The 19,073-nt window shown below is 35.6% G+C and overlaps 2 long non-coding RNA genes across 5 annotated transcripts in view; one reads left to right on the forward strand and one right to left on the reverse strand.

Moving 5' to 3' along the window:
* LOC121039405 (uncharacterized) overlaps nt 1-19,073 on the forward strand; it is a 106,719-nt gene that overhangs the window by 36,115 nt on the left and 51,531 nt on the right. The window lies entirely within an intron of this gene.
* Nucleotides 1-19,073, reverse strand: part of LOC121039407 (uncharacterized) — a 78,842-nt gene that overhangs the window by 1,497 nt on the left and 58,272 nt on the right. The gene's annotated exons all lie outside the window — the stretch shown is intronic.

Genomic DNA, 19,073 nt, shown 5'->3' on the forward strand with positions numbered 1-19,073 from the left:
ACTATAGTTTACTTAAACTTTTAAAAACTGGGCCGCCTGAGTGGCTCAGTTGGTTAAGCGTCCGACTTCGGCTCAGGTCATGATCTCACGGTTTGTGAGTTCGAGCCCCATGTTGGGCTCCGTGTTCATAGCTCAGAGCCTGAGCCTGTTTCAGATTCTGTGTCTCCCTCTCTCTGACCCTCCCCCATTCATGCTCTGTCTCTGTCTCAAAAATAAATAAACGTTAAAAAAAATTAAAAAAAAACTTTTAAAAACATTCAGTCAAATATAGCCTTTCAATTTTGACATCTGTATTATTTAAAAATTATCCCAGAAGCATCAGTATCACCTGGGTCTTATTAGAAATACACATTTTCAGGTCCCACCCCAAACCTATGGACTCAGACACTCTGGGGTGCTACTCAGAAGTATTTTAACAAGTCCTCCAGCTGACTCTGACGAGCATGCTCATGCTAACATTTTGAGAACTACTGATTTAAACTTTTTCTGGAAAGCCTCCCTAAACCCTCCACAGTTGAGTCTAAGTATATAGGCTTCCCATGTGTATTTCCAACACACGGTCAGCAAGCTACAGCCCTCGAACCAAAACCAGCCTCCAGTTTGTTTTCTCTAATAAAAGTTATTGGAGGGGTGCCTGGGTGGCTTTGTCAGGTCAGCATCCGATTTCGGCCTAGATCATGACCTTGTGGTTTGCGGGTTCGAGCCCCGCATAGGGCTCTGCACTGATGGCCTGAGCTTGCTTTGGATTCTCTGTGCCCGCCCCCTCTCTCTTCTCCTCCCCCTACTTGTTCTGTCTCTACCTCTCTCTCTCTCTCTCAAAAATATACTAACAAAAAGTTATTGAGAGGGACACTTGTTGGGATGAGCACTGGCTGTTGTATGTAAGCAATGAATCACAGGAATCTACCCCCAAAAGCAAGAGTGCACTGTATACACTGTATGTTAGCCAACTTGACAATAAATTATATTAAAGAAAGTTATTGGAATACAATCACATCCATTTGTTTATATACTGTCTATGGTTCTTTTAAGCTGCTGGGTGAATGCTGATGAGCCTATTTCCTATCTGCTTCTTTTCAGGAAAGAAAAGAAAAAAAAAGTTGCTTCCTGCTCCAGTACTATAGCATAACACTTGTCACACTAAATGACCATTAGCTGTTTACTTACTATTTTTTTTATTGCCAGCACTTTTCTGAATTCTAGGCTGCTTTCACAATAAAACAAAGTTTCTGTCCTCACAGAGTTTACATTCTGGGGTGGATGGGATAGACTGAACAAATAAATGTAATTTCCTTTAATCAACAACAGGCTTGGAATTGTGGATTGTTCACTATGGTGCCTACACCAGTGTCCGGTCCACACTGGACATTCAATAACTGTGAAATAAATGAATTACCAATGAATAAGTGAATGTATGCCACAAAGTGACAGGAAAGGCAGTTCTGCTTGTACATGACAGTCAAGAATGTAGCTGAGCTGTCTTGGAATTATTTCCCTCTTCCTTACTCATAACTGATATCCTGAGATTCTGCATTTAGTGAGCCTCAAACCTTATTTGGTGTTTCAGATTGCACAAAAATTGTTGCAGAATTTAGAAAATATTTTTAAAAAGTAACTCAACTCTAAAATTTAAAGGAATACATCCTTTTAGGAGAGCAAGCAGGGGTTCACAAATGTGACAAGTACAATGAGTCATGACCATTTCTGCAACTCCACGAGTTGGGAATCATCACATTCTACCTTGCAATGGTTTTGTAAGATATAAGTTATAGATATGATATGAAAGGATACTCTGGGTCTCGGTTTAGTAGTTCATTATACAAAGCACCATGATAGCATATGTGAAAAATGTTTATCTGTACTGGGTGTGTAGCGATTTTACTTTATGTTGTTTATATCAAGAAGAAATTAGTCTCACATCACTACCAATTATATATCAATCATCCTGATGGTAAAATTCTGATCTAATGTATTACTTTGTTCATAGGCAAATTCCATCTGATATGGTCAAATAAGGAATTGTATTTTACTTCATCTGTATAAGGGACAATGAAAACTGCTACAAAAGTAAATCAAGGGCTTGAAGTGGTTAGTGACCTTCAGATGGAAATAAGAAAATTACAGCCAGCTGAAGCTTTCTTTGCATTTGGAACCAAATATTAAGTCTACCTATGATAATGATATCTAGCCAGTGAAGGGGCCAGATTATTCATGCCTACTTTGATTTGGTTTACTATTAAGTAAAATTGAGATGTTCAATGTGTTTTCTAAGTGACCATTTCTAATTATGTGACTAGATAATCAGCCTATTCACAAAAAAGCCCCAGCAGCAACAAACAGACTCTGGCGTGAGGGGGCTAGAGAGATTGTGTGACTCAGTCCCTAATCAAGCACATGGGTATTCAGCACAAAGCTGAATATATAAAGTACATATGAAGTGCTTAGCACAGTGCTCGGCATACAGTAAACACTAAATAAATGACTGCCATTATTATTACCCACAATCTGAAGAGTGAACATTAGAGAGGGACATGTCCTCTGATTCACAGGTAAGAGATGTCACATCTAGAAGGTCGTGTCTTCCTCCAGCAAGAAAAGTGATATTATGGAAGTGATATCATTTGAGGTAAGTCATAAATAATAGTTAATATCTGAGAGGTAGAAACAGGAGCAAGTTCAGAGACAGAGGCAAGCTAAGTGCATGCTTTTGCTGCCCTCTGCCTTCTCTTACAATTACTCATCCTGAGTAGAGCACCTTCCAAAGACAACTGAGCCTGGGAGAGGAAAACCAGGTTTTCACTTTGCTGAGGTCTTGGCAGAAGGCACATCTGCAGGACAGGACTCTTATCTGGGCCTGCCTACAACTTGCATCCTAGAGAGAAAATATCGTAAACAAATTAGAGCCCTGTGCTTCCTGAAAAGGGGTTGTTCCACTGAGATCTGTGGAGCACTGAGAAGAAAGCCAGCATCTTTCCATCCACATTTGTGGTCTTATAACAACCTACTGGTCTCTCAGGTCCCCATGTTGCTCCCCAGAAGCCAAGGAGTTTGGGAGGGTTCTCATTATCTCTTCAACTAGAAAGATATTAACCTTTATAATTGACGAGAGTAGAGGGGTTTTCTATTGAGGACTGAATAGGTGACCAAAAATCTGAAGCTGGTACATGTCCTGCTCAGAGGGCCAGAGACTGCAGGTTTCCCACCAATTGTGGCATTGGCATCACCTGAGCTGAAAGCAAAGGGAAAGGAATGCATTGGAGAAACAGAGTGCCCCTGGAAAGTCATAGGTAACAATTACTAGAACATAAAACTTCAAAACTTCTAAAGTGACAAGGGAAAATGATAACAGTAATTGGATCAAATAAGTAAAGTTTGAAAAACATAAAATGAAAAATATAAAAAATATAAAAGAAAAATATAAAAAAGAAAACAACAATGCATAATGAATAGAGGCATTATTGAATGAATTGTGCTGTATCTGTGCTTTGGAAGTTTATGCAAAATTGGAGAAAATTAATACAAGTTATATAAGTTGACCTGGAGATATTTCTATGAGGTATTAATGAGTAAAAGAAGCAAAATGTAGAGAATTATATATAATTTGATCACACTTTTATAAAACTAGCAATGGAAAATCTAGATAATTATAAGTTGGCATGAATATATTTGGTTTATGTATAATTATATGAGCATGAAGAAAAATGTATAGTAATAAATACTAGATTTCTAACGTGAATTACAGGGTAGGAGGTAGGGAGGGCTTATATTGACAAGAGATAATGTAGATAAGAGGGGGGATGAGGGAGTCAAGTAACATAGGAAAAGAATAATCAACAGTAATTTGATCAAATAAGTAAACAAAACAAACTATAGTAAAAATTGCATACAAGAATGGGAAACATGTTTATGCAATTAAAATCATTAGGACAAGTCAGTTAAACAAAAAGAAGTTAGGATAAGAGGAAATTTAATAATCACACTTGAGTGTGCGTGTGTGTGTGTGTGTGTGTGTGTGTGTGTAGGCACAGGAAAAAACATGGAGAGATAGAGAATATAGAGAACTCTGCACAGAGACAGCAATTTATTTTTTTATGTCCATGGAATATTTTTAAAATCAGTCTTCTGCTTGCTGACAAAGAATAAATACAAACATTTTATTTACTTAAAAAAATTATTTTTTAATTAATTAACTAATTAATTAATTTATTTATCTATCTAACATTCAAGTTACATAGCATATAGTGCAATAATGATTACAGGAGTAGATTCCAGTGATTCATCCCCTACATATAACACTCAGTGCTCATCCAAATGAGTGTCTTCCTTAATGACCCTTGCCCTTTTAGCCCATCCCCCTACTGACAGCCCCTCCAGCAACCCTTAGTTTGTTCTCTGTATTTAAGAGTCTCTTATGGTTTGTCCCTCTCCTTGTTTTTGTATTCTTTTTGCTTCCCTTCCCTTATATTCATCTGTTTTGTATCTTAAATTCTTCATATTAGTGAAGTCATATGATATTTGTCTTTCTCTGACTAATTTTGCTCAGTATAATACCCTCTAGTTCCACCCAGGCAGTTGCAAATAGCAAGATTTCACTCTTTTTGATTGCTGAGTAATACTCCTTTGTAGATATATACCACATCTTCTTTATACATTCATCTTTCAGTGGACATTTGGGCTCTTTCCATACTTTGGCTATTGTTGATAGCACTGCTATAAACATTGGGGTGCATGTGCCCCTTCAAGACAGCACACCTGTATCCCATGGATATATACCTAGCAGTGCAATTGCTGGATTGTAGGGTAGTTCTATTTTTAACTTTTTGAGGAACTTCCATACTGTTTTCCAGAGTGGCTGTACATGTTTGCATTCCCACCAGCAGTGCAAAAGAAATTCTCTTTCTCCACATCCTCACCAACAGCTATTGTTGCCTGAGTTGTTAATTTTAGCCATTCTGTCTGGTATAAGGTAATACCCCATTGTGGTTTTGATTTATATTTCCATGGTGATGAGTGATATTGAGCATTTTTTCATGTGTCTGTTAGCCATCTTTTGTCTTCTTTGGAAAAGGGTCTATTCACGTCTTTTATCCATTTCTTCTCTGGATTAGTTGTCTTTTGGGTGTTGAGTTCGATAAGTTCTTTACAGATTTTGGATTCTACCCCTTTATCCGATATGCCATTTGAAAATATCTTTTCCCATTCTGTTGGTTGCCTTTTTACTTTTGCTGATATTTCCTTAGCTGTGCAGAAGTTTTTATGTTGATGAGGTCCCAATAGTTCATTTTTCCTTTTGTTTCCCTTGCCTCCAGAGACATGTTGAATAAGAAGTTGCTGCGGCCAAGGTCAAAGAGGTTTTTGCCTGCTTTCTCCTCGAGGATTTTGATGGCTTCCTGTCTTACATTTAGGTCTTTCATTCATTTTGAGTTTATTTTTGTGTATGGTGTAAGAAAGTGGTCCAGGTTCATTTTTCTGCATGTCGCTGTCCAGTTTCCCCAACACCATTTGCTGAAGGGACTGTCTTTATTCCATTGGATATCCTTTCTTGCTTGTCAAAGATTAGTTGGCCATATGTTTGTGGGTCCATTTCTGGGTTCTCTATTCTGTTTCAGTGATCTGTGTGTCTGGTTTTGCACCAGTGCCATACTTTCTTGATGATTACAGCTTTGTAATATATCTTGAAGTCAGGAATTATGATGCCTCCAGCTTTGGTTTTCTTTTTCAGGATTGTTTTGGCTATTCATGGCCTTTTTAGGATTATTTGTTCTAGCTCTGTGAAGAATGCTGGTGTTATTTTGATGGGGATTGCAATGAATATGTAGATTGCTTTGGGTAGTATTGACATTTTAACAACATTGTTCTTCTAATCCAGGAGCATGGACTATTTTTTCCAATTTTTTGTATCTTCTTCAATTTCTTTCATAAGATTTCTATAGTTTTCAGTGTATTGATTTTTCACCTCTTTGGTTAGGTTTATTCCTAGGTACTTTATGGTTTTTGGTGCAATTATAAATGGATTGATTTCTTGATTTCTCTTTCTGTTGCTTCATTTTTGGTACATAGAAATGTAACCAATTTCTGTGTATTGATTTTATATCCTGTGACTTTGCTGAATTCATGGAACAGTTCTTGCAGTTTTTTTTGGAATCTTTTGGGTTTTCCACATAGAGTATCATGTCGTCTGTGAAGAGTGAAAATTTGACTTCTTCCTTGCCTATTTGGATGTCTTTATTTCTTTGTGTTGGCTGATTGCTGAGGCTAAGACTTCCAATACTGTGTTGAATAACAGTGGAAGAGTGTACTAACAGCAACAAAGACACCACCAGAAACTATGGTACACCACCAGAAACTCCAAGTCTACCAGCTACACAATGGCAATAAATTCATATCTTTCAGTACTCACTCTAAATATCAATGGACTACATGCTCCAATATAAAGACATAGGGTAACAGAATGGATAAGAAAACCAGACCCATCTATTTGCTGTTTACAAGAGACCCATTTTAGACCTAACGACACTTTTAGATTGAAAGTAAGGGGATGGAGAACCATCTATCTTGCTAATGGTCACCAAAAGAAAGGCAGAATAGCCATACTTATATAAGACAATCTAGATGTTAAAATAAAGTCTGTAACAAGAGATGAAGAAAGGCATTATTACCATAATTATGGGGTCTTTCCACCAAGAAGTTCTAACAATTGTAAACATTTATGCCCCAAGTGTGAACACCCAAATACATAAATCAATTAATCATAAACATACAGAAACTCACTGCTAATAATACCATAATAGTATGAGACTTCAACACCCCAACATCCCACTTACAGAAATGGACAGATCATCTGAACAGAAAATCAACAAGGAAACAATGGCTTTGAATGACACACTAGACCAGATGGACATAGCAGATAGATATATTCAGAACATTTCATCCTAAAGCAGCAGAATACACATTTTTCTCTAGTGCATATCTGGAGATGTTCTCTAGTGGGAACATCTCCAGAATAGATCACATACTGGGACACAAATAAGCACTCAATAAGTACAAAAAAGATTGCAATCATATCGTGCATATTTTCAGATCAAAATGCTATGAAACTCAAAATCAACCACAAGAAAATATTTGGAAGATAAGAAATACTTGGCGACTAAAGAACATTCTACTAAAGAATGAATGGGCTATCTAAGAAGTTAAGGAGGAAATTAAAAAGTACGTGGAATCCAATGGAAATGATAATACCACAGCCCCAAACCTCTGGGATGCAGCAAAGGGAGTCCTAAGAGGGAAGTATATAGCAATCCAGGCCTTCCTAAAGAAGGAAGAAAGGTCTCAGATACACAACCTAACCTTACATTTTAAAGAGCTGGAGAAAGAACACAATATAAAACCTCAAACCAGCAGAATATGAGAAATACTAAAGATTAGAGCAGAAATCAATGCTATCAAAAAACAAACAAACAAACCAGTAGAACAGATCAATGAAACCAGAAGCTAGTTCTTTGAAAGAATTAACAAATTTCATAAATCCCTAGCCAGTCTGATCAAAAAAGGACAGGACTCAAATAAAATCAAGAATAAAAGAGGCAGTATCACAACCAACACTGCAGAAATGTAAACAATAATAAGACACTATCATGAGCCAATAAATTATGTGCCAATAAATAGGGGAATCTGGAAGAAATGGACAAATGCCTAGAAACACAAACTACCAAAACTGAAACAAGAAGAAATAGAAAATTTGAACAGACCCATAACAAGTATTAAAGAAACTGAATTACTAATCAAAAATCTCCCAAAAAACAAGAGTCTGGGGCCAGATGCCTTTCCATGGGAATTCTACCAAACATTTAGAGGAGAGTTAACACCTATTCTTTTGAAGTTGTTCAAATGAAAGGAAATGGAAGGAAAACTTCCGAACTCCTTCTATGAAGCCAGCATTACATTGATTCCAAACCCAGATAAAGACCCCACTAAAAAAGGGGAACTGCAGACCAATTTCCTTGATGAACATGGATGCAAAAATCCTCAACCAGATACTAGCCAACCAATTCAACAATACATTAAAAAATTATTCACCACAACCTAGTGGGATTTACACCTGGGATACAGGTCTGGTTTGATATCCATGAAACAATCAATGTGATACATCACATCAATAAAAGAAAGGACATGAACCACATTATCCTCTTAATAGATGCAGAGAAAGCATTATACAAAGTACAGCACCCTTTGTTGATAAGAATCCTCAAGAAAGTAGGGATAGAAGGATCAAGATCATAAAAGCCATATATGAAAGACCCACCGCTAATATCATCCTCAATGGGGAAATCTGAGAGCTTTCCCCCTAAGGTCAGGACATGTAAACACTTTAAAGTAGAGATTTTACAGATCATGCTCTCAGATAGTTAATCTAACAATCTAGAAGTTCTTAAAAATTAGCTACTTGGAATTTAAGAAACAGTCTCTGCAACATGAATTCAAAAGTGAAATGACAAACTAGAAAGTTATCAAAGGAAAATTCTTTACACTAAAACCCATGGGACACAGTTAAATCCATTCTCATAGAAAACTGTACATTTTTAAATGGCTTTGTTATTAAAGAAGAAAGACAAAAAATACAATAACTTAGTATTTATCTTGATAAATCAGGCAGAACAAACAAAATATGCTAAAACAAAGTAGTGGAGACAATACATAAAACTACTATCTGAGAAAATAAAATTAAAAAAGCTGTAAATAAATCTGAAAACAGATTCTTTAAAAGATTAATAATATAAATTGTAAGCTCAGTAAAGGTAAAAGTAAAAAATATACATTAGGATGAAAATGGAGATATAATGCATATACAAGTGAGATTTAAAGAATTATAAGAATACTCTAATTTGAAAACCTAGATTATGTAGATGTTTTCTTAGCAAAAAGATGAATTACCAACACTGACTCATGAGTAAACAGAAACTTGAGAAATCAGTTATTGTAAAATAGATTAGAAAGGAAATTTTAAAATGTGCCTCTAAATAAGGAACCATAAACAGAGTTTCAAAGATGAGTTTTCTCTAAATTTTAGAGGATAGTTTTAATTTATTTAAATTACATTAAGAAAATGAGAGAGCTGTTAAATCTATTGTATAAAAATAACATTAATATCAAAACATTAATACACAAAGAAAGAAAATATAGTTTAATGGTACTTTAAATCATAGATGAAAATAAAATTATCAATTGGAATTTAGAAGTGAGACATTCATAGACAGGATTGCAGGAATATGAGGGTGAGTACAAAATCAAGAAAAACACAATTCATGATGCCAAGATAATAGTGGAGAAAATCAAATTCATATCACCCTAGATCCTGAAAGTTCTTTGATGAAATTTAGCAGATATTCTTAATGCTGACTAAAATAAGAAATTACTTCAGTAGGATAGTGTTTACTTGTAAACAATGAGAAGCCCATTTTCTTATTATTCAAATTAAAAAATACATTTTAGCAAATATAATAAGAAAAGAACATTAATTAGTATTATTATTGGAAGAAAATTATCCAAATTTTTGCTAAAAATTGAAATCTAAGAAATCTAAAATTTTCTAGTCACTTTAAGGAGAATTTTCAAAGTGGTTATGTACCTTAAAAGTGTACATTCACCAATACCTATTCTTTATATGTGATGCAACTAGCTATAAATGGAAATGGAATTATCCTATTCAAAACAACAAGAAACACTATAAAATAATTAGGAACAATCTTAAAAAGACCAGTTTGAGACCTATATGAAGACATCCATAAAATATTTCTGAAGGGAACTAATCAAAACGTAGACTAAAGGAAAGATGTACCATGTTCTTAATGGGAACACTTAATATCATGAAAGTGAAAATTCTTCTTAAATTAATATATGAATTACAAGAAATTTTACTTAGAGGTTCTAAAATATTTTCTTTGGAATTAGACTGAAGTAATCTATACTTTTCCTAAAAGAAAAATATTCAAGAACAAAATATTGGCTTAGGGATGTATGAAGAAATTAGTAAAACAGAAAAGAAGTTTTAGTTATAGCCTACAGCATGTGTATGTGAACGTATACAAGGTAAAGTAACTATTTCTGTTCACTGCAAAATGATGATTTATTTTTACCAGTAGTAGTATTAAAAATGTCTCTCCTTCTGGAAGACAAGAGAGTTTGATCTCCTCCATATTCTTTTTCTTTCTTTTCTTTTCTCTTTTTTTTCTTGAGAGAGAGAGCATGTAACTGGGGGGAGAGGGGAGAGGGAGAGAGAGGGAGAGAGAGGGAAGGAGAGAGAGAATCTTAAGCAGGCTCCATAGTTAGCACAGAGCCCGCCATGAACTGAGCTGAAACCAAGAGTCAGTAGCTCAACTGACTGAGCCACCCAGGCGCTCCGTTCCTCATACTGTTATGCATAAATACACAAACACACAGAGACAAATAAATAAATAATCAGTAAGTAAAACAAAAGAAAACAAAACTCTTAGGAAAAATGTTTGTAGAATATTTGTATAATCTATAAGTTTGAAGTCTCTTAAAATAAGATGGTATATTCAGAACCCAAGGAGCAGAAGTACACATTTAAATTTGATAGAGAAAAATTGGAATTTCAATAAACATACCATGAGTGAAGTCACATATGTGATTGATTAGAAGAAAACTTCAGTGTACATAAAACATAAAGCCTTAAAATTCACAGCATATAACCAACTCTTAAATTTGATAGCATAAAGACAAACAACAATAAAAATAGGCAAGGGATTGGTTAAATACACAAGCCACAGAAGAACAAATTCAAATGGCCAATAACCATAGGAAAACATTTTCAGACACACTAACAGAAAAATGTAAATGAAAATGATACTGAACTATCTCTTTTCACAAGTCATATTGGCAAACAAATCACCTACAGACTGGACCGCAGCTGAGTCCTTCTTCAGATGAGGCCCCAGAATTTTCTCTATCCACCAACCAGGCCAGAGGAACCATTTTGCTGTCATAGGTGCAGAGATCACACTTGGAAAATAGTATTTCCTGGAAATTCCTAGCAACTTGCTGCACAAAACTGAGTACCTAAGAATAATTAGTAGCTGATTTCAAGTGTCTTTATTGTTCATTATCTATATATAGCCTTCACAGTTCTTATAAGAGTGAATATATTAATCTGCAGACATAAATAATCTTGTCAGTTAACTCAGTATTACATCAACAAATGATCACTTGGAATTTTTTTTTAACAGAAGTTTCTTTGGGTTGAATTAGTGTAAATCTATCTACTGAAGCCCAATCTTTAGAATATAACTTTTAAAACCCTACACGATCTGCACTCCTGCCAACCCATCTCCGTTTCCTCCCTGACTTCATTTACTGTCACTTCGCCCTTCCTCCACTTTGCACCATCTACAGTGTCGTCTTCGTTTACTTAAAAAGCATGAAACTTGCCCTCACTCCAGACATTTGCACTATCAAAAGGTTCTTCTGGAAATGATCACCTGGTAGCTCCAAATTTATACTTCTATGACATGTACATAGCAGTTTAAACAACTTGTTGTTTGGAGAAATATGAACTGATGTTAGACTAAGTATGTTCACTTATTCATTTAGTTTTCAATCATTGAATATACATTTATTGAGTTTCTATTTTGTGCAACAGAGGCATGAAGTGTCAAAAGCTCGAGGAGAATATAGGTTGATCTTATTGACCTCAACTTACAAAAATACTGAAACTCTAGGCCCAGAGAAATCGAGTTGCTTGTCTAGTACAAAACTTCCCAAATGACAAAGCAAGGGCAAGTTCTCCTTGTTCCCATTCTCCCTGCTACACTTGTACTAATGCTATATTCTTAAGAATTTACCAGAAATTTAACAAATTAACAGATCAAAAAATCACTATTGGTGTCATTTTAGGACTAATTAATATGTTTGCATAGTCAACATTTGTGTCACTCAAGACTCACTAGCTTTGAGGAGGTAAGGGGCTATATGGAATTCACTGACAATATCTTTCCATAATCAAAAAGAAAAGCATTCAAACCTTATCACATGCTCCTCCAAATTTGCTTACAATGTAATTTCATCCTTGTTAGCTCTAAGTATTATTGAAGGGAATTGTAACTGACAAGCCTTCTTGGTAATAGTTTATGAAATTAGATTAAACATTTATTGATTAGCAAACCAAACTTTATCCCGCATTTCAAAGTAAATCATTCAAAAGTCTTATAACTAACAAGTGTAACACAGAATGTAAATCTTCCAATTCATACATTCTAAGCTTTAACATGTGAGGAGATAAAAGTCTGGTGTACTCCACAAATGACAAAACCTGTTACAGATCAGGTTCTTGCCAATTTCCATACATTTCCATTGAGCTGCGGGGAGAGGGAGGGAGGGGGACTATGCAACATAAATCAGGCATTTGTGCAGCAACTGTAAGATAGGAGTACACATATATATCTTTAAAAATGTTTACTTATTTTTGAGAGGGGGGAGGGGCAGAGAGAGAGGAAGGAAGACAGAGGATCTGAAGTGGGTTCTGCACTGACAGCAGAGAGCCCCATGAGAGGCTTCAACTCACTAACCCAAAGATCATGACCTAAGCTGAAGTGGGATGCTTAACTGACTGAGACACCCAGGAGCCTGACATAGTACACATATTAATAGATTGAGATGTTTTGTTTTCCATCTTAAGTATATTTAAAGTAAGTTATAAATAACATGTACTTAAATATTATATTTGCAGTAACTGAATTAACTCCAAGATATATTTCAGATATGGAAGAAGGTGGGTAAATTTTTTAAGAGAGCAAGTCAAAGGTTTTATAACCTATCTTATTTTTTAAAACTTGTTCTGATTTCAGTTGGCCAATCCCTTTTACTAAAGAATAAGGAAAATACTGATAAATACAAATAAAACAATATTTTCTATTGACAACACCCCCTCTCTCATTTTGGCAAGACTATAATTCTTTAAAACTCTTAATTATCATCATTCATGAGTGAATCACCTCTAGAAATTACATAGTTATGAAAATTGGTGTCAGGCTTCTAACATATATTCAATGTGAAAAGACCTTACTATGGAAGTCAGTTATTTAGGAGGTAGTGGTTCAAAATATTAAGTTTATATATACTTGTGCATTCACTTATTTAGTAAATATCAATTGAATATCCATAAAAATGCCAGGATCCCACCAGGTGTTGGAGATACAAGGATTAAACAAAAGACTCATCTCCTGTTCTAATGAAGCTTAAAATATCAAATTGGTAAATTGGCAAATGTAATATAGTAAGATAATTGGTAAGTCCTCAGCTAACCAAACAAGATGAATTTTGTGGTCTTTACTGTTGAGTCCATTAAAAAAATGTTATACACCTATTTTGTAGCTGTCATTTTTTTCATTTATTATATGAAAGGGGAAAAGCCATTTGTGGTAGATTTTATTGTCCAAAAATGTTCAAAGAAGTATTTCTAGTCTTCCATACTCTTCCAATGCTTGCCATATCACCATCAAGACTAGGGATCTATTTTCTTTCTCTTTCAACTTGGAGGGGATGATATCTGTTTTGACCATAAAAGTATGGTAGATATGATACCAGGCAACTTCGAAGACTAGATGTAAAAATTATATCGTTTCTGCCTGCATCTCTCTTAGGACCAACCACCATGTTTTGAGAAGCTCTGGTTAAGCAGAGGGTCATGTGTTCAGTTTTTGATTGACAGCCCCACTGAGGGTCTCTGCAGGTAGCCAGTATCAACTAGGAGATGTGTGAGCAAGCAAGTTTTCAGATGCATATAGACACTGAAGATGCTGAATGGAGCAGACAGTAGCTTTCTCTTTCCAAGCTCTACCCCAAATCGCACATTTGTGAGTAAAATTCTTTTGGTATTGTAAGCCATTAAGTTTGAAAATTTTCAAAGCAGAAATAGATAGCTGGCTCAAAGTTTCTCCATATCTAAACTTTGATTCATTTCAGTAAAATAATTCTGAGAGTACTATATAGTGCAAGAACGATGCTCCTTGGAAATTGACATCTACTACTTCTCTACATTTATCTATTTCTCCAAAATTGCCTCCTGTTATTCATATATACTGTTTATATTCTAGTGAAATATAATCTCTTACTTTTACCCTTTACTAACTCATATATATATATATATTTTTTTTTAATATTTATTTTTGGAGGAGAGAGAGAGAGAGAGAGAGAGAGACCGTGAGCAGGGGAGGGACAGATTGAGAGAGGGAGAGAGAGAATTCCAAAGAGGCTCCGCACCATCAGAGCAGAGCCGGTCACAGGGCTTATTCTCACCAACCGCATGCTCAACCAACTAAGCCACCCACGCACCCCTCATTCCAGAGATATTTAGTGAACACCAACTATGTGTGCAGCGTTTTGCTAGACACTCATTTCCCCTGAACACACTATGCCCCCTCATAATTTCACCTCTTTGTACATACTATTCTATCAGAATAACTTTCTGTACCTCTCTGACATCCTTCAACCTACTTCTATAACCATCTCAGATGTCACCTCTATGGTGAAGACTTTCCTTACTCCACTGGTAGTAACTCTATTTTTCTTGTATTCAGAGCACTATGCATATGTCTGTCATTGCTCTTACACACAATTATGATTCTCAAGTTTAGTCTAATTTCTTTATTAGAGTTTGAGCCTCTGGAGGTCAAGAACAAATATCTTTAGGAATCTTCTGCTCTCTGAACTTTAGTGTCAGGGACATATTAGTTTCATAATACACAATGGTTGAATATTGTTTTTTTTTTTTTAATTTATTTTTGAGAGAGAAGAGAGTGTTTGTGTGCGTGTGTGTGTGCGTGCATGTGTGTGCACTAGCAGGAAAGGGGCAGAGAGAGAGGGAGAGAGAATCCCAAGCAGCCTCCACACTGTCAACCCAGAGCTCAATGCATGGGGCTTGACCCCATGAATCATTAGATCATGACATGAGCCGAAATCAAGAGTAGGACGCTTAACCCATTGAGCCACCCAGGCATGCCTGAATATTGTTAAATAATATTTAAATATTAAGTGCTGGAATTTTTGGTGCTTTTATCTTTATCTTAAGAGTATTTTTAGTATTTTATGAAAGTACTGTTGTACACATGATAATACCAATTATGTCATTAGTTATTGGAGGTACTGAGCTAATTAACAAATTTCATATATATCACCATGAATCTAGCAAATAGTAATAGTTTTTGTCCACAACTAGCCTCAGCTGATTTTAACAACTTGACAGAGATTAAAGATTTTGTTGCTTATTTCTAAACTCCAAATTTTTTTTAGCTTTTTGATCACTCTAACATGATTCCATAAAAAAATTTTCTTTAACTTATGAACTGCAACAATGAAAATAAAAGTCTCCTTAATGTTCAACTAACACACATTTTTCAAGAAGCATTCAGAACATTTTCTGCTTAATAGGATGTTTCATCCAAGTAAATTGGTATGATTGTTAATGGTACTTTTCTTTTTAATCTTAAGAGTTTTCTGTACTAGGAACTGAACTGTTACCATTTACTGAGCTACAGTTCACTGGAAACAAGAAGGAGATGGAAGGCCTTTTCTTTGATCTTCCTATTTCAAAGCTCAAATGGGGGAAACTTATATACTTTTTAGTTACTTTCTAAAAGGGTTCATTAAGAAATAATGTCATAAAATCAATGACGTTAGTTTCAGCGTTGTGAACACGACCATTACCAGATACAAAGGGAACCTAAGGGCTCTTTAGGAAAAGTTTCCTAAAATGTGAGTGCTACTTGGATGGGAGCCTCTGGGGATGAGAAGGAAAAAGTACATAAAATAACTAATTAGGACTATGCAAAATAGCCTAATTATGTGGACTGAATCAATCAAATGGTGCCCTTAACACTCTGAAAAAAATCTGTTTCTCAATGTTCAGCACAGAACAATAAGTGGTTCACTGGGAAAAATATTTCAATGGCTCTTCCATATTGTTGTTTGGTTTCATGTGTCTTAATTTCTATCCCAGAGACACTTTGGGAATATATTATAAATAAACAGAGATATCTCACTGAGAAGATAGCTCTAAAAAATGAGGCATTTTTCATAAGTAAAATTTTTATACAGACTTAATTTGTTCCCAAGTAGAATAGATGCCTATGTATTGTGATTTTAGGGAACTCTGATAATGACTCTTACTTTTTCCCATGTTTGCATACCCAAATTTAATATTCTCTGGTGGCTGTATTTGTTTTCTTTTCTTTTTTTTTATGAGAAATATATATATATATATGTGTGTGTGTATATATATTTGACATCTAGATTGAGAATGTGAGAGGCACCTAGGTGGCTCAGTTGGTTATTGGTTAAACATCTGACTCTTGATCTCAGCTCAGGTCTTGATCTCAGGGTCATGAGTTCAAGCCACCCCCCCAACCCCCACCCCTAGCAAACACAAAAGATTAAGAATGTGACTATTCCAAGGAAAAGAAATTGATAGTGACTGTGGGTCTTATTAAGTTTTGAGTGGCTAATAATACCTTTTTTTCTAGAAACAGATTGTAGCAGAGTGGACTGTGGACCATGGAGAAGAAAAAGGGCCACTTATAGACAAGTTTGCCCATTTTATCATTTTGCTTGGGACCAGCCCCATTCCCAAATAAGTAAAACATCCATTTAAACAGTGAGCTATATTTTGTTTCTCATAGAAATACATCTAAAATATATTATGAATCCTCTTGATCTATTACAGAGAGTATACTGCATAAAACATAAACTTTCTTCATGATCTAGAGTCATTATTTTGTTTTTCTCTAAATTATCTTAGATTGTGAGATTTTGCCATAATTCTGTTGTCCCACTTCTTAATGGCAGCTGTCCCAGCTCTGTCTATCCCTCGCTATCTCTAGTCAGTATCTCTATCTATCCCTCACTATCTCTACTCAGAGCTACTCAGTAGCTCTATATGTTCAGAGTCACAACATCCTATGCCTCAGTCCTGAGTGTAGTATGTGGTCGCTGTTACTTGACCTCTTTAAGTCTTGTTTAGGTGGCTAATGGCAGTACTTCCTAAAGGGACGGTGCTGAGAACAATTAAAACTGCACATGAAACATAGAGCTTTTAAGCTGCAACTCATTCAAGTGTCTGTGCTAGATTAGAAAGATTAACAGATGCCAAATGAAACAAATTTTCCAGGACATTAAGCCAGTAGCTTGAATTTTGAGGTTATAAAAATCTTTCCAGAGGGTACATTGATAACTTTTCTATCATAGGATGTTCCTAGGAGGTTGGAGGTACGTTTTACTAATATTTAAGTGTAAATGCTGTTTAGGAGAGAGAGAATTAGGATGCTTGCCAGAAGAGAGGGTAGAATCGTAGTTTTCCATACTAAAATCAAAGAATAAAGTATGAGATCAATCAATGTATAATTATCTCATGAGGTGCATTTTTCTTTTGTCTACCTACACAGTAGCCCTTTGGCGTTAAAGCCTGTGTTTGGTTATTACACTGGTATCATGGACTACGCTTTCTACCATGACAGGTGCACAGATAGCACAAAATCGAGGGGAACAAAAGTGTGAAAGGGAAATTCTCTTGCCTTAGATACTGTGGGGCTGCCTCTCCACTGGAGTCTTGGGAAGTGTCCATGGGATTTGCATTCCAGAGCATCATTTCTAGTTGAAGGACTTTGGGAACCTAAAGGGAATTTTTAAAAGGTCAGTTTTTAGTTGCTTACGGCCTACCTCTCCTTCCTCAGACAGTTATTGCTGACACTCAGCACAGTCATGGAGAATATACAATTAAGAATCCTGCTCGGCAAGTCACCTTTAAATTCCTATATTTTATTTGTCCCCTAGCATCTATTTGGAGTGCTACCATATTGGAACCTTGAAGGCATATGATCTTTATTATAATGGCCACTCTCCAAGGAAATATATGCTCTAAAATAAAAGGCAGGCCACTGTGACAAAAAGTATCAGGACTTCCACTCTCCCATTAGATCACTATACATAATCTTCAAGGCTCATCTTTTCCTGGCCTTTACCTTCTGACTAAAAACCATTAGTGGAGAACAATAGCACATTTATAACCCAATTACTTGGGGTTGTTTCATCCTGAACAAATAATTCAGGGGACTTATAAATAGTCAATTAGACTTGGAGGGGAGGAGTTGATAGTGGGTGAATCAGAGTTTATTAATATTCCTTAGGAGCAAACTAGAGGGTGAGCCTGACACCCACCTAAGGACAATTTTGTTCTAGGATCACATCTTCTTATCTGAAAAGTTCTCAGGTGGTTTGGAGGGGAGTATTGTCACAGTGCAACTGGCTTTTGAGAGTTACATTTGACAAAACTGAAGTAATTAAGGATCACTGGCATTTTGTTAAGCTATTCAAGGGAACTAAAGAACCACGCTGATGAGAAAACAATGCTTGCTTGTTTTGAATCCCAATAAGACTGCCTCTTTGTTGTAATGCTTTCCACAGAAACCTCTTGGAAAAGTATATGATTCCATTCCTGACACTGCCATTCTTCAGAAGAGATCAGAAAATTTAAGCTATGGTCTTCTTTAAAAAATAAACATTAGATTTTGCTTTTAAGAGAAAATAAAATAGTGGGCGTATAAATATTGATAGCTTCTGGGCATATTCAGATGTAATTTTTAAAGACATTTTCTAACCTTAAGTCTGATGGTATTTGATTTGACAAGATATTGACCAAAACGATCCCTGATTCATCATCATTGACGAGGAGTAGCCCAATGAAATAGGCTAAGCTCATTTTCTCTGAAGTCAATCTTTGTCCCCTCCCTTCTTTTTCGGAGCTGATAATTATCAAGAGTCCAAACCTTAAAACTCCTCAACAAGTAGGATGGTCTTGACACAAATACTGCCAAGCAGTTTAGGGTCTATTTTAAACCTTCAGACACATAGTGCCACTTAGATTGATATTTTAATACCAAACATCATTACAGAGAAGACTCACAAAATAGCAAGAATTATTATGGATTGAGTTCACTGAAGGAATTGGAAGTCAGGTCAATGAAGAAACACAAGACGTGGCCAGGGAATGTCTATTTCACATTGGCAAT

The sequence above is a fragment of the Herpailurus yagouaroundi genome, unplaced genomic scaffold (genome assembly GCF_014898765.1).
Source record: "Herpailurus yagouaroundi ecotype Mexico unplaced genomic scaffold, PumYag 180, whole genome shotgun sequence".
Taxonomy (NCBI): domain Eukaryota; kingdom Metazoa; phylum Chordata; class Mammalia; order Carnivora; family Felidae; genus Herpailurus; species Herpailurus yagouaroundi.